Here is a 12,722-nt window from a genome sequence, read left to right on the forward strand (position 1 = left end):
AAAACTAAACATATCAAAGAGCTTCTTCCTCCAGGGATCTGTGCAATGCCCCCAGTGGAGCCCCAGTTTGTTTGTCCTCAGTTCTCCCAGGGCAAACCAGCAGGAACACACTTCTCTGGGTACAGTCCCACTGCTCTGGACTGGCGCAGGCTCTGTGCAGCTTCCTTTGAGGTCTGATGGTGTATGTGCTCCTGCTGCGCTCGGGATGCTCTCAGCGGCACAGGGTCCTGCCGTGGGGAAAGCACACCGTGCCTCCAGTGGGCATCCCCAGCTCCAGAGAGGAACCCACTGCACCAAGAGACCCCAACCCCTGCCCATGGGTGCCATACAGGCACAAAGCCCCACTCTCATGGGTGAATGACAGGCCAGGGAGCACCACTTGTTTGCAAACACCTCACACTACGACATGGAGAGGGCGCAGCTGCAATACAGAGCAGGCTGGTGATACCGCTTAGGAAATGGCTTTTAAAAAACATTTATTCTTCTTGCTTGCTCCTCATCATTACTCCTACTAGGACTCTGCTCTGGTGTGTTAAAAACACTCCTACACAAGGGAAGAGTTGTGGGAACACCTTCCCGTACTTGGCTGCCTACAGAGAACCCACACAGCAAGGATTGTAGAATCACAGACTAGTTTGGGTTGGAAGGGACCTTAAAGCTCATCTGATCACAGCACCTCTGACCTCACTGTCTACACAAACAGCCTCACACAACTTAACAGAAACCATCATTTAGTCTATTAATTTACTTAATTAATCCCTTCTGGAACAGCATCTACAGAAAACACTGCTCTCCAGAGAGCAAGAGCTCAGCTCTATACTTGGATGGTTTCAAGTCAGAGCCAGGCTGCCTTCACCGTCTCCCCCACTCGTTAGCAGTGATGGCAGAAGGGACCACTCTTCACCAGGACACAGCAAGATCCCTGATTCCAGGAGCTGCAGCCAGCATGTCCACATGGGGATCTTCTGCTCAGCTCCGGATGGCGCACACAAAAGCACAGCATGGCTCAGAGATCACAGTACTCTATTTATCATAAAACCACACCAAGCTGTATTTCTGGCAGCTGCTCCACAGCCACCTGCACACACAGGACACCCTCACTGCAGAGCCCACGGGCTAGCGAGCACCTCTGGGTCCATACCAGAGCATACCAGCATAATCAGCATACCAGACTGATTTGCACCGATTTAGGACTTGCCTAGTCCTAAAGGATGAAATACGGGATGTACAGGGATCTTCAGGGAAGCATCTTCCTGAAGGCTGCCATGCTGCCTGACCTCAGCCATGTGAGCTGGCTTTCCTCTTCCTCATGCTTCCCATCACCCCAAACCCCGGCTGGAAACACCTCTCTCCTCCTGCAGGTGCTCTCCACCTGTCCGCTGCTCCTTGCTGCAGTTTCCCATGCACAGCACATACAACCAAGGGACAGTTTTCCCCACACATGTATCCAGCATTTCCATTAGCCTCTATTTACAAGGTGATGCTTTGGCTGTGACTAACCTGGGAGTCTGCCAGCACCCAGCATGGCGTTATTTTACCCCCTCTGCTTTCCCAAGCATAGAGAACCTAGCAGGAAACAAAACATGCACTGCACCAGTCAGGTCATAGAGCACCCTCACATCCCACTGCTGCTAGGCTCAGAGAGAGCCAAAGATTTAATTGGCACATTCCCAGCCTCTCTGGAAACAGCTTTTTGTATTGTCCAAGTTCCTGCTATGCACTCATGGCTCTCACATCAAGTAACAACCTCCTTCCCTGTCAGGTGCCAGCTTCCCTATAAAGGGGCTCAATTAAGAGGTTAAAAAACCCAAAGCAAAATGCAGGCTCAGTCTTGCAACACTGCTGTACCAGCCCTACAACCCCCACAGCAGCATCCACGCCACAGTACGAGTATCCATCCCCTAGGTCTGTATCTCAGCCTGTCCCTGCAGCTCAGCCCAGAGGCTTCCCATTTGGATTGCCATCCCTCTTGAGCCAAGGGCACCTGCTGCTGCAGCCCCAACAAGCCAAGGGCTGCTCCAGCAGCCCCATCCGTCTGCCAGGAACAGTGAATTGGGAAGCTGATGAAAATGCATTTCCTTACCCCTCCACAGTGCACCGGGCGGTGGTGACAGCTCTGACTCGAGGTGACAACCCACGAGTACAAGTCACAGCAGGGAGCCCCATGGTATGTGGGCAGCAAACGTGTGGCTCCAGCTCTGCGGCCAGGATTAACGTGGCATGGCACGGGATTAGTTGCACAGGACACCCAGTGGAATGCTCCACTCAGGACCTCCCCTGCAAGTAAGCTGGGATCACCCCATGCTTCCAGTTATGTGGCAAACTCCCAGCTGAAAAGGCAGAGGGGCACTGGGACCTGCCACATGGAACAAACCCACTCAGGAGCTGCCACAACAGCCACTAGTACCACAGCCTGGAATGAAGTCCCAGCAAAGAAATCTTAAACCCTCCTCTAGAGGGGAATAAGGAGCTGTCTAGGGATGAACATAACCCACTGCCAAGCAGGCTCCCTCAGTACCCCTCCTGGTTTGCTCTGAATCTCAAGTGTGAATCCAGACAAGTCATTCCCCACACTGGGGCTCAGTTGCTCAACTCCCAACATAGACACCACAGTTATAACCAAGGGAACAGCAAGCCTCCTTCCACCAAGGTCTGCAGTTATATCTTCACATGCTGGAATGAAAGGCATTATCCACACTTGCTTGTTTCACTGCATTAGTACTTTTAAAGTACTTAAGAGGATGTAACAGTCTTCCAGTGCCTAAAGAGACTACAAGAAAGCTGGAGAGGGGCTTTGGACAACGGCCTGTAGGGACAGAACAAGGGGAATGGCTTTAACCTGCCAGAGGGGAGACTGAGATGAGCTCTTAGGCAGAAGCTCTTCCCTGGGAGGGTGCTGAGGCGCTGGCACAGGGTGCCCAGAGAAGCTGTGGCTGCCCCATCCCTGGCAGTGTTCAAGGGCAGGTTGGACACAGGGGCTTGGAGCAAGCTGCTCCAGTGGAAGGTGTCCCTGCCCATGGCAGGGGGCTGGAACTGGGTGAGCTTTAAGGTCCCTTCAACTCAAACCAGTCTGGGATTCTATTATACTTTTCTTATGGAATTAAATAAGCCCTGGGACAGTAAAAAGCACGAAGAGAGATCTGAGAGACTGCCAGTGTGATCATCTAGAAGCGATTCTCCTAATTCCCATTCCTCTACCCAGGCATTTCCCACCAAGATTAAAAAGCAAGTCTTGCTTCTTGAGCATAAGAGCCTCCCCGATCTGAAACCAAAGGGAACAGGCAGCCAGCAGCAGGCAGCATTCATTCAGCAGGTTTTTTCCTGAGGACATTTAAAGTAGCAAAAAGCTCCCAGGGCTGCAAATGCAGAAGCAAACGCACAGTCAGGGAAGCTGAAAGAGAACACCATTCCTTCCCTTTCCCAGTTCATCATCATCTGCCACCTCTACTTTGGGGAGTGCTTTTTTGCCTTTCTGAGCTATTTTAGATGTTACTTGTAGCAACGTATGGAAGAAACGGTGTGAAATGCAACAGCGCAGCATCCCTGTCACTAAACAGCCCCTCGGGCACCGCAGAACGCCTCTGGCCAAGCACGGGCACTGCTCCCTGAACACCTGCTTCCTTGGGGCCAGAATCCCAGAGCAGAGGAGAAGGTTTCAGACCGCTCTGGAGGCCTGACTGCTGTTATTAGGTGGCTCAAATCATCCCACAGGGGCTGCAGCCTTCCTGCTCTCATCCTGCCTTTCGCCTCCTTGGCCTCTGTTAAGCGTAGCTTTGATCCTCCAAACAGCTGCTGGCTCAGAAGGCTTCCTTCCTTTTGCTGTTTAGACATGAAGGACACTGAGCTGGAGTTCCTCAGCATCTTGGCTTCAGACAGGCAGACTTTGATGTCCCACAGAGCACCTGGCTCAGAGATCTGTCTGGTCTCTTCAAACAGCAGCAGAGCCACGCTTGTGATGTGTGCAAAAGAGTGTTTTCCTTGGGGAAGAGAAGTCACACTGCCGCTTATTCCCACCTTGTCATGGCAGAACAAGATGTATTGGTGCTTCAAAGAGCTCCTCAACCTTAAATCCCTATAACATGGTACCAAATCAGGGAACCTGCCTCAGTACATCTCATGAATCCCAGAGGTTATGAAACAGCATTCCTGCAAATACTTCAGCCACCACGCTCCAGAGCTGCCAGGTCCACATCCCTGGCTCCTCTCCAGGGATGGCTCCAGCAACCTTTGAACTATGAGTCTAGGCCATAAACAGACACCCACAGAAGCAGTAAACCTTACAGGATAGTACTGCTCCCAGCCCGCAGGTCCCTTCTGAGCTCCATGACTGTGCTCACTGCTCTTCAGAACAGTGGGGTTCACTCAGGAACAACCTTAGCTCTATCCCACTGCCCCTCAGCCACAGCAAAAGCACACTCCAGCAACCAAAACCTAGACTGGAGAAGGAGGACAACAGAGATGCAAGCAGATTTGAGTGGTTCTCCTCCACAACTTACTCTTCCAAGGAGGAACAACCATGTTTGTAATCCCAGCAGCTTTCTGTTCACAAAGGCCCACAGTTTGTCATCCACAGCTTGGGCCAACAGCAGGAGACACAAACACTTGAAAGGAATATCTTTCTGTTAGGTAATAGCCTATAAAGAGCGATTTTTCCCTGTGAGGGTGCTGAGGCGCTGGCACAGGGTGCCCAGAGAAGCTGTGGCTGCCCCATCCCTGGCAGTGTTCAAGGCCAGGTTGGACACAGGGGCTTGGAGCAAGCTGCTCTAGTGGAAGGTGTCCCTGCCTGTGGCAGGGGTTGGGACTGGATGAGCTTTGAGGTCCCTTCCAATGCAAACCAGTCTGGGACTCTATGATTTCAGACTGATGTATCTCGGGAGCTGAGCAGCACCAGTCCATGAGGGCTCCTTTCCTTGGCAGTCCCAACTGCCACTGCATCTGCTGCCTCTGCAAACAAGGAACAGTGCACCCGAGCACTGGGAAGCAGCAGCCAAAGGATACAGTGATTTTTCACTCTCCATTTCTTGGCCTTTGCTGTACAGCTATTTGCAAAGCCAAGAACTCCTGAAGTCCCTTTGCCTCCTCTAAAAGCTAACAGTAGGCCATCAGTCACTCACACTCCAAGCTCCGATAGAAGATTTATCTGCTGCACCTTTCTCTCTGCTGTGAGACAGCAGAATATCCTGAGCAACTTCCTCCACATTCTGGTGGTGCCACAGTCTCATCTTGCCACATAGGGTGGGAAGATAACAAATCCATCCCAGGACTGCCAGGGCACAGAAACAGAATCAGTCTTAGAATGGTTCAGGTTGGAAGGGACCTTAAAGCTCCTCCAGTTCCAACCTCCTGCCACGGGCAGGGACACCTTCCCCTAGAGCAGCTTGCTCCAAGCCCCTGTGTCCAACCTGGCCTTGAACACTGCCAGGGATGGGGCAGCCACAGCTTCTCTGGGCACCCTGTGCCAATGTCTCATTCGTACGGAGGGGTGTCCTCCCGCAGAGATCACAGACTTCAGTTGTGCCCTCCTGTGAGCAGATTTTATCACACTGTGGACAAACTGCTCTGCAGAGCTTCCACATCAGCTGCCATCTAAATAAAGCTGCCACGTGAATCAAGGCTGTTTCAGTGACAGCCTTGAAAGTGGTGACATCCAGCGATCACAGATGTCACACATTGAGACAAGTTTTGGCACTGACCCCTATCCAGGGACTGAGAAATCTCAGTGCACCCAGAACAGGCCAGGGACATACAAAAGAGCTGGCAACATTAGGGTCATTCTGCATGCTACTTCCAAGGCAAGGACCCTGTCATTTATGCATTAAATGGCACATTTATTCTGCTATTCAGGAGCAAATTATAAGTACAGAGGCCTCCAGTCTCCGGCTCTTCTGGTCTGTACTTAAATAAAGAGCAAAAAAAGGACCAAAGCAAACAGCACTGCCCCAAAAATCTCTGAACTGGCTTTTAGCTGCTGGACAAAAGGGGCACAGCTGACAAACTGCATCCCTTATTGTCCTGTCTGATTTCTGTTTTGTAACAGCAGCCAGGCACTGCAGGCAAAGCACTTCAGGAGGCAAAGCACCACTCGGGTGGATGAGCAGACCTGACCTTCAGCCTCCTGCCTCATCCCAGTGCTCCAGGTGCGCCCCAGCTACCCACAAACCTAATGCCTGCAGGGCTTGCCTCTGGAATCACAGGGGAAGGAGCACTGAGCCAGCCCAGGGGGTCGAGGGCACTGTATGGGGAGGGCACACATCAGCGGGTCTGTCCATGCAGATGGCTGTGAGATGGTCTCTCACAAGCACATCTCTAGAAGCTGTGGCTGCCCCATCCCTGGCAGTGTTCAAGGCCAGGTTGGACACAGGGGCTTGCAGCAAGCTGCTCTAGTGGAAGGTGTCCCTGCCCGTGGCAGGGGTTGGAGCTGGATGAGCTTTAAGGTCCCTTCCAACACAAACAAGTCTGGGATCCTATGATTGTACAAGTAATTATTCCCAAAGCTGCAGAGGAGTGATTCCCCATCTGAGACAACTCTGGAAAACTAGATTAAAATTGCTTAGGGAACGTATTCTCAAAACAGCAGGTAATACAACAGATAAAATGTATTTACATTACCTCACAGGGGACATGTACTTTTTATTCTGCTGAGGAATTAATATTCCACTCTTCACTGCAGCACTAAAAGGGTGCCCTAAAAAACCAACTTAATCAAGTGTCTTCAACAGCAACTGGACCCAATTGGAGAACTGCAGGCTTCCTTCAACTCTGTACACTGAAGCACAAGAAGAAACACAACAAGCATCTGCAGGAACACCCAGCACGTAACCAACATCAACAGTCACAAAATCCCAGCCTGGTTTGGGTTGGAAGGGACCTTAAAGCTCACCCAGCTCCAACCCCTGCCACGGGCAGGGACACCTTCCACTAGAGCAGCTTGCTCCAAGTCCCTGTGGTGTCCAACCTGGCCTTGAACACTGCCAGGGATGGGGCAGCCACAGCTTCTCTGGGCACCCTGTGCCAGCGCCTCAGCACCCTCACAGGGAAGAGCTTCTGCCTAAGAGCTCATCTCAGTCTCCCCTCTGGCAGGTTAAAGCCATTCCCCTTGGCCTGTCCCTACGGGCCCTTGTCCAAAGCCCCTCTCCAGGTTTCCTGTAGCCCCTTTAGGCACTGGAGCTGCTCTAAGGTCTCCCCTTCAGGAGCCTTCTCTTCTCCAGGCTGAAACAGCCCAGCTCTCTCAGCCTGGCTCCAGAGCACAATGACAATCTATGCAAACAGCACAACTTAACAACCGGATGAAAAGAGGCTGGAACAGGAGATAGGCTAAAGCAACACCCCCTCCACTGATGCTTTCCAAGAGGAGGAGGAGGAGGAGGGCAGGCTGCCTTCCCCAACTTCCCCAGTGCCCGCACAGCCGCGGTGCCAGCTAAACAGACTGTGCCTGAGCTACCCGCCAGCAGAAACAATTTGTCATGTGTCAGATCAAATAAACCCTTGTGAGGCCACTGTACTCCCTGAAGCAGACGGCTGCCAAACTCCAAAGGAGAAATCCAAGGAACCTAGCTGGCCGGTGTCAGATCCGAGTGCTGAGGAACCAGCGCGCTTCTTGCCTTTAAAACCCAGCAGTACAACGCAACCTGTTCCTCTGCAGTGCTCCCGTGGAGGCAGCCATCAACAGGATCTATTATCAAAAGGAATTCAGTGCTTAAATTATCATTCTGGGCTGAAGCTCTGCATAGTCCAGGAACTTCCCATTCCTCATCTGGTGGCACGGCATCTCAACTCATCCTAGAGAGACATTAGGAAGGGTAATGTTTGTCAAAGAGCCTTGGCGCGGTACCCTGCTGCGATGGATCATCATCCACCTGAGCAAGCGCTCCTCCCCTCCCAGCCAGCCTCATGCTCACTGAATGAATTCCCAAGAACTAAATCACAGATTACTTTTTTTCCCTTTCAAATGGTTCTAGAGCCAGGGATTTTTGCTCATTCCTGAGCTCTCCGGGCTCTGGGCTTGTGTCATTCCAGAACTTGTGTCGAGTACCCTTGTGGGTCGCCTGTTTGCGGCATGGTCCTACATGAACCATTAAAGCACAGGCCCTGGACTCCCCAGCACATCGTTCTCCCTCTGCTCTCCTGCTGGGCAGTGGGACAAGCCCCTAGCCCTGCTCTGGGCACATCTGCAAGACCGAATCACACCAGGCAGTGCTGTGGGGAACCCAAATCACTCCTGCAAAGACCTCCTTCAAGTGCTTACTGGCATGCACAGAGCACAGACTCTCCCCCCAGGGCTATGCCACTGGCTCCAGATGTTGCAGATGCCACCAGGCTTCACCTGGGGTCAGCCACCTGAGCCCTACTGTAGCCAGAAAAAACACTCCTTCCACAGAAATAGAATAATGGCCCCAGAAAAACTTCTTTGTAAGAGGCCCGAGGTTCCTGGACCAGCTTATGACAAAGAGAGAGCAAGCAGAAGAAAGGCAAGAGAGCCAAAAGGAGGACAAGAGAAGGAGGAGATGCTGCCTCAAGTCACCAAAACGCAACTGCCTGCCCCAAACCCAGCAAGAGAGCCTTGAGTGACAGTACCTATCAACAAAAAGAAGTGAGAAAAGGGAAAACCTGGCAGCCTGGAGCAATGAGCAAGGGAAGAACAAGGCAGCAAGCACAGGGCATTCCCCTTGGTGTCAGCAGCACCAGCACAAACCTCAGCTGTGTGGGGATTTTATTCCCCCAAATTTATTTAAAGAGCATCTGATGCCTCATGGTAAGTTATGTTTAGACACCATTTTATCTGTACCAGGACTCCTCTCCAGCCACAGCAGTGGCATCAAGCACAGGACCCCACCTGGCCAGCCTTATTTGGACAGGATTGCTGCTTCCTATGAGCATCTCGCCCATCAGCACGGCGGTACGTGCACCAGGAGAGCTGTGCCACTCTTGTGGCGCCGCTTTCCAGCAAGCGGCAAAACACAGGCTGTTACCGGAATGCAGGAAGTGTTAAACCGAGAGCTCACGGAGGAGGAGGTTACCAGACACAAGTCTGTCATTTACAGCGATGCTTTTCAGGCACTTACAGCTGCAGAGATGACAGGCGAGAGCCAGGCTTCCACTGCCTCGCCCAGGCTTTATGCGTTCCAATTCCCACCCAACAGCTTTTGGGCAGTGACCTGGGTTCAGCTCTAACAGTCATTTTTCTCCTTCTTAGTAGCTGGTGCAGTGCTTCAGTCTGAGAACAATGCCGATAACACACCTATGCTTTGAGTTGTTGCTAAGTAGCACTAACTCTGATCAAGGACTTTTCGGTCTCATTCTTGGCCAGTGAGGAGGGGCAAAGGAAGCCAGGAGGAAGCAGAGACAGACACCTGACCCAAACTAGCCAAAGGGGTATTCCATTCCACAGCACATCATACAAACTGGGGGGAGTTACCCAGAAGGGACTGATCACTGCTTGGGTCGGGCTGGGTATCAATCAGCAGGCAGAGAGCAGTTGCACTGTGCATCACTTGTGATTATTATTTGTTTCCTTTTCCCCTTTTAGTTTTATATTCTCTCCCCTTGTTATTTCCCTTATCAGTAGCAGCAGTGGTAGTGCTGTATTACGCTTTAGTTATTGGACCCCTCTTACCTCAGCCCGTGAGATTTACGTTCTTTCCGTTCTCCCCCTATCCTGTTAGGAGGAGGGGGAGGTAAAGGGGCAGAGTGAGCGAGTGGTGCTGAGTTACCGGAGGGGCTTAAACCATGACAGGCAGTGGTGAGCAGAGCCAACACCAGGCATGGCCAGTGCTCACCCACAGCCAAACCACTGCCTGGCCCCGGGTCCATCTGCAGGCAGGTAAAGCTTTAGACAGCAACCCAGGTCATGGCTTGAGCTCACACCTCTGACCAGAGGATGGGGGGGTATTACCTTTTCTTACTTTACAGCTGTCTGACTTGGAGAGATTTCAGAGAGAAACCAAAGGGCTGTCATGCTGCAGGAGTCCAGGGCACCAGCACCCAATTCCTCAGCAAATTCTGGCTCTGTTTTAAACAATGAGAAATTTCTCAAGTGCTGAGGGAGAACAAAGCCCACACTAAGCACCAGAAACCAGCTAGAACTCAGGGATGATTCAGCCAGCAACCTCACTCTGCTCCTCAAGCTTCTTTAACTTGTAAAAGTGTCACACTTGCGAGTGCCATTATGACTCCAACAGCCTCCTGCTGACATTGAGCATACCTTCCAAGCTTCTCTGCATTTACTTTCTACTTGATTCCTCCCCATTTGCACGAAGAAAATGAACAAAATGCACTCAAGAGCCACTTGCTTATTCCAGATTTGGGCAGAACAATGCAGGATGCAACACCATTTTTACTTCCCAGCAACCTCCCCAAGCCAGAGTGGGAACGTGCCACTTCCAGACACCAGAGACGGGCATTTCATAGAATCCCAGACTTGTCTGTGTTGAAGGGTACTTAAAGCTCATGCAGTGCCAACCCCTGCCACGGGCAGGGACACCTTCCACTAGAGCAGCTTGCTCCAAGCCCCTGTGTCCAACCTGGCCTTGAACACTGCCAGGGATGGGGCAGCCACAGCTTCTCTGGGCACCCTGTGCCAGCGCCTCAGCACCCTCACAGGGAAGAGCTTCTGCCTAAGAGCTCATCTCAGTCTCCCCTCTGGCAGGTTAAAGCCATTCCCCCTGTCCTGTCCCTACAGGCCCTTGTCCAAAGCCCCTCTCCAGGTTTCCTGCAGCCCCTTTAGGCACTGGAGCTGCTCTAAGGTCTCCCCTTCAGGAGCCTTCTCTTGTCCAGGCTGACCCAGCCCAGCTCTCTCAGCCTGGCTCCAGAGCAGAGCTGCTCCAGCCCCTGCAGCATCCCCATGGCCTCCTCTGGACTCGCTCCAACAGCTCCACATCCCTCTTGTGCTGCTGCCCCGAGCTGGATCAGGCTGCAGAGGGTCTCCCCAGAGAGCAGCTCTCTTCTTCCCTCAAAGAAACAAGAATCTCCAGCCCTTCCAGAACGAATGAGCCCTTCAGTTTTATAACCCCGAGGAGGTCTCATCTCTACAAGCCATAACACATTAAGCAACAACGCAACATTCAAAACCAAGTGCAGAGCTTGCAGCAGAACTCAGATCACCCGAGGCTCCTGACGGAAGTTTTTCATAGTGTAACAGTTTATTTTGTGGGCAGGAAGAGATCAATAAAATTAATTAAGAGTAAGAAGGAGGGGAAAAAAAAAAAACCTCAAGTGAATAACTGCACTAAAGCAGCAGCTGTGAGCAGGCCAAGTCCATTTTAAGGGCTATACATTTTTACTTCCACAGTCTTGGAAAAGAAAAGAGAGCGACTTTGTTCTGTATGCATATTGTCCACCATTTGTTATTGTCTGTCTATTGATGCTTACATGAAAAACAAAATTTAATTAAAGCCCACAGTAGTACACAGCCTGCCTTTGCAATCAGCCTGCATTAGGGGATCACTGCAGTAAATGAAATACAGCTTCACATTGTATTATTCAAATACCATCCAAAAACATTTCCAAATTAAATCATATTCTTGCAGAGTGAAACTCAGAGGCACGGTGCTCAGCATAGGCAAAGGGTGTTTGCAGGTGAAGTCTGAAATGAGACATGGAGGCAGTGTGGAGGTAAAGAGGTGCCAGAGGGCCCTTCTAGACCTCACTGAGGCAGTTCTCCATGTACCAGAAACCAGGCGAAGAAAGAACGCACCAGTGGCAGCAGAGAACAGGCAGCATCCCCCAGGATGTCACCTCATTCAGGGGCTGAGGTGGCTGGCACAGCCTGGCAAGCTGGGGAGGTGCCAGCACTCCTCTGCCCACAGGGGAGCTCAGTTCACCCTTTGGAAACCCAGCCGGAGCTGTACCAGATGTAGGGAAGTGAATCAGAATCCTAGAACAGTTTGTGTTGGAAGGGACCTTAAAGCTCACCCAGTTCCATCCCCTTGCCACGGGCAGGGACACCTTCCACTGGAGCAGCTTGCTCCAAGCCCTGTTCAACTTGGCCTTGAACACTGCCAGGGATGGGGCAGCCACAGCTTCTCTGGGCAACCCTGCAGCCAACTCAGAGCAGTGAAAATCTGGTCTCTCTATGAGCTAAGAAAAGGGATGTAGAAAGGTGCTCTTGTGGCAGGATGAGAAATACAGTGCTTTTGCAGGGAGAAGAAAAGCAAAGGGAGCTTTGGTTTGTCAGGGTAAGTAAAAGCACAAGCAGGTCAGCGAGCCAGCACTGATCCTAGCAGCAATGCCTGATGCTGAACAAAGCAAAGCAGCACATTAAAAAGCAAGTGAATATTACATGAGCCTTACAGCTCAGGCTTGAAGAGATTCAAGATCTGCCTTTTCCTTAATTGCAGCTGGGGTGATGCCAAGTGTTCTTTGACAAATTATTCACTCTGAGAAGTTGGAGTAGCCTGTTACCACCTATGAGCCTGGAAAAGGCTGTGCCCTGCAGCTCCGATGGCCCCATCTCCAGTGATGCACCAGTGGAGGTCCATGTCCAGCAAGCAGGCAAACCTCCCCAGAAGGCTGAAGAAAGCAGAGCTCTCATCACCCTAAGCCCTGGAGAAGGGTGCCCTGCATGCTGGCACACAGGGATCTTGGGAGAAGCAGGCTGGAAATGAAGAGGAAAACCTTGCAAGGGCACCTCTGGGTCCATTCTACAGGAAGACAGTAAGATTCACAGCTGCTGCCCATGCCAGGGATCAGTAACTGACAGCCAAGTTCCCATAGGTCCTGCTGAG

At 51.6% G+C, this 12,722-nt stretch overlaps 1 protein-coding gene and 1 long non-coding RNA gene across 6 annotated transcripts in view; one reads left to right on the forward strand and one right to left on the reverse strand.

Annotated features, from left to right (window-relative positions):
• Positions 1-12,722, reverse strand: part of SIL1 (SIL1 nucleotide exchange factor) — a 98,293-nt gene that overhangs the window by 79,000 nt on the left and 6,571 nt on the right. The window lies entirely within an intron of this gene.
• The window catches only part of LOC133270882 (uncharacterized), a 131,785-nt gene that overhangs the window by 174 nt on the left and 118,889 nt on the right, over positions 1-12,722 (forward strand). The window lies entirely within an intron of this gene.

Source organism: Pezoporus flaviventris, unplaced genomic scaffold, assembly GCF_033815535.1.
Source record: "Pezoporus flaviventris isolate CSIRO_AGI_PZ_B2104156 unplaced genomic scaffold, CSIRO_AGI_Pfla_v1 ptg000023l, whole genome shotgun sequence".
In the NCBI taxonomy this organism is placed as follows: domain Eukaryota; kingdom Metazoa; phylum Chordata; class Aves; order Psittaciformes; family Psittacidae; genus Pezoporus; species Pezoporus flaviventris.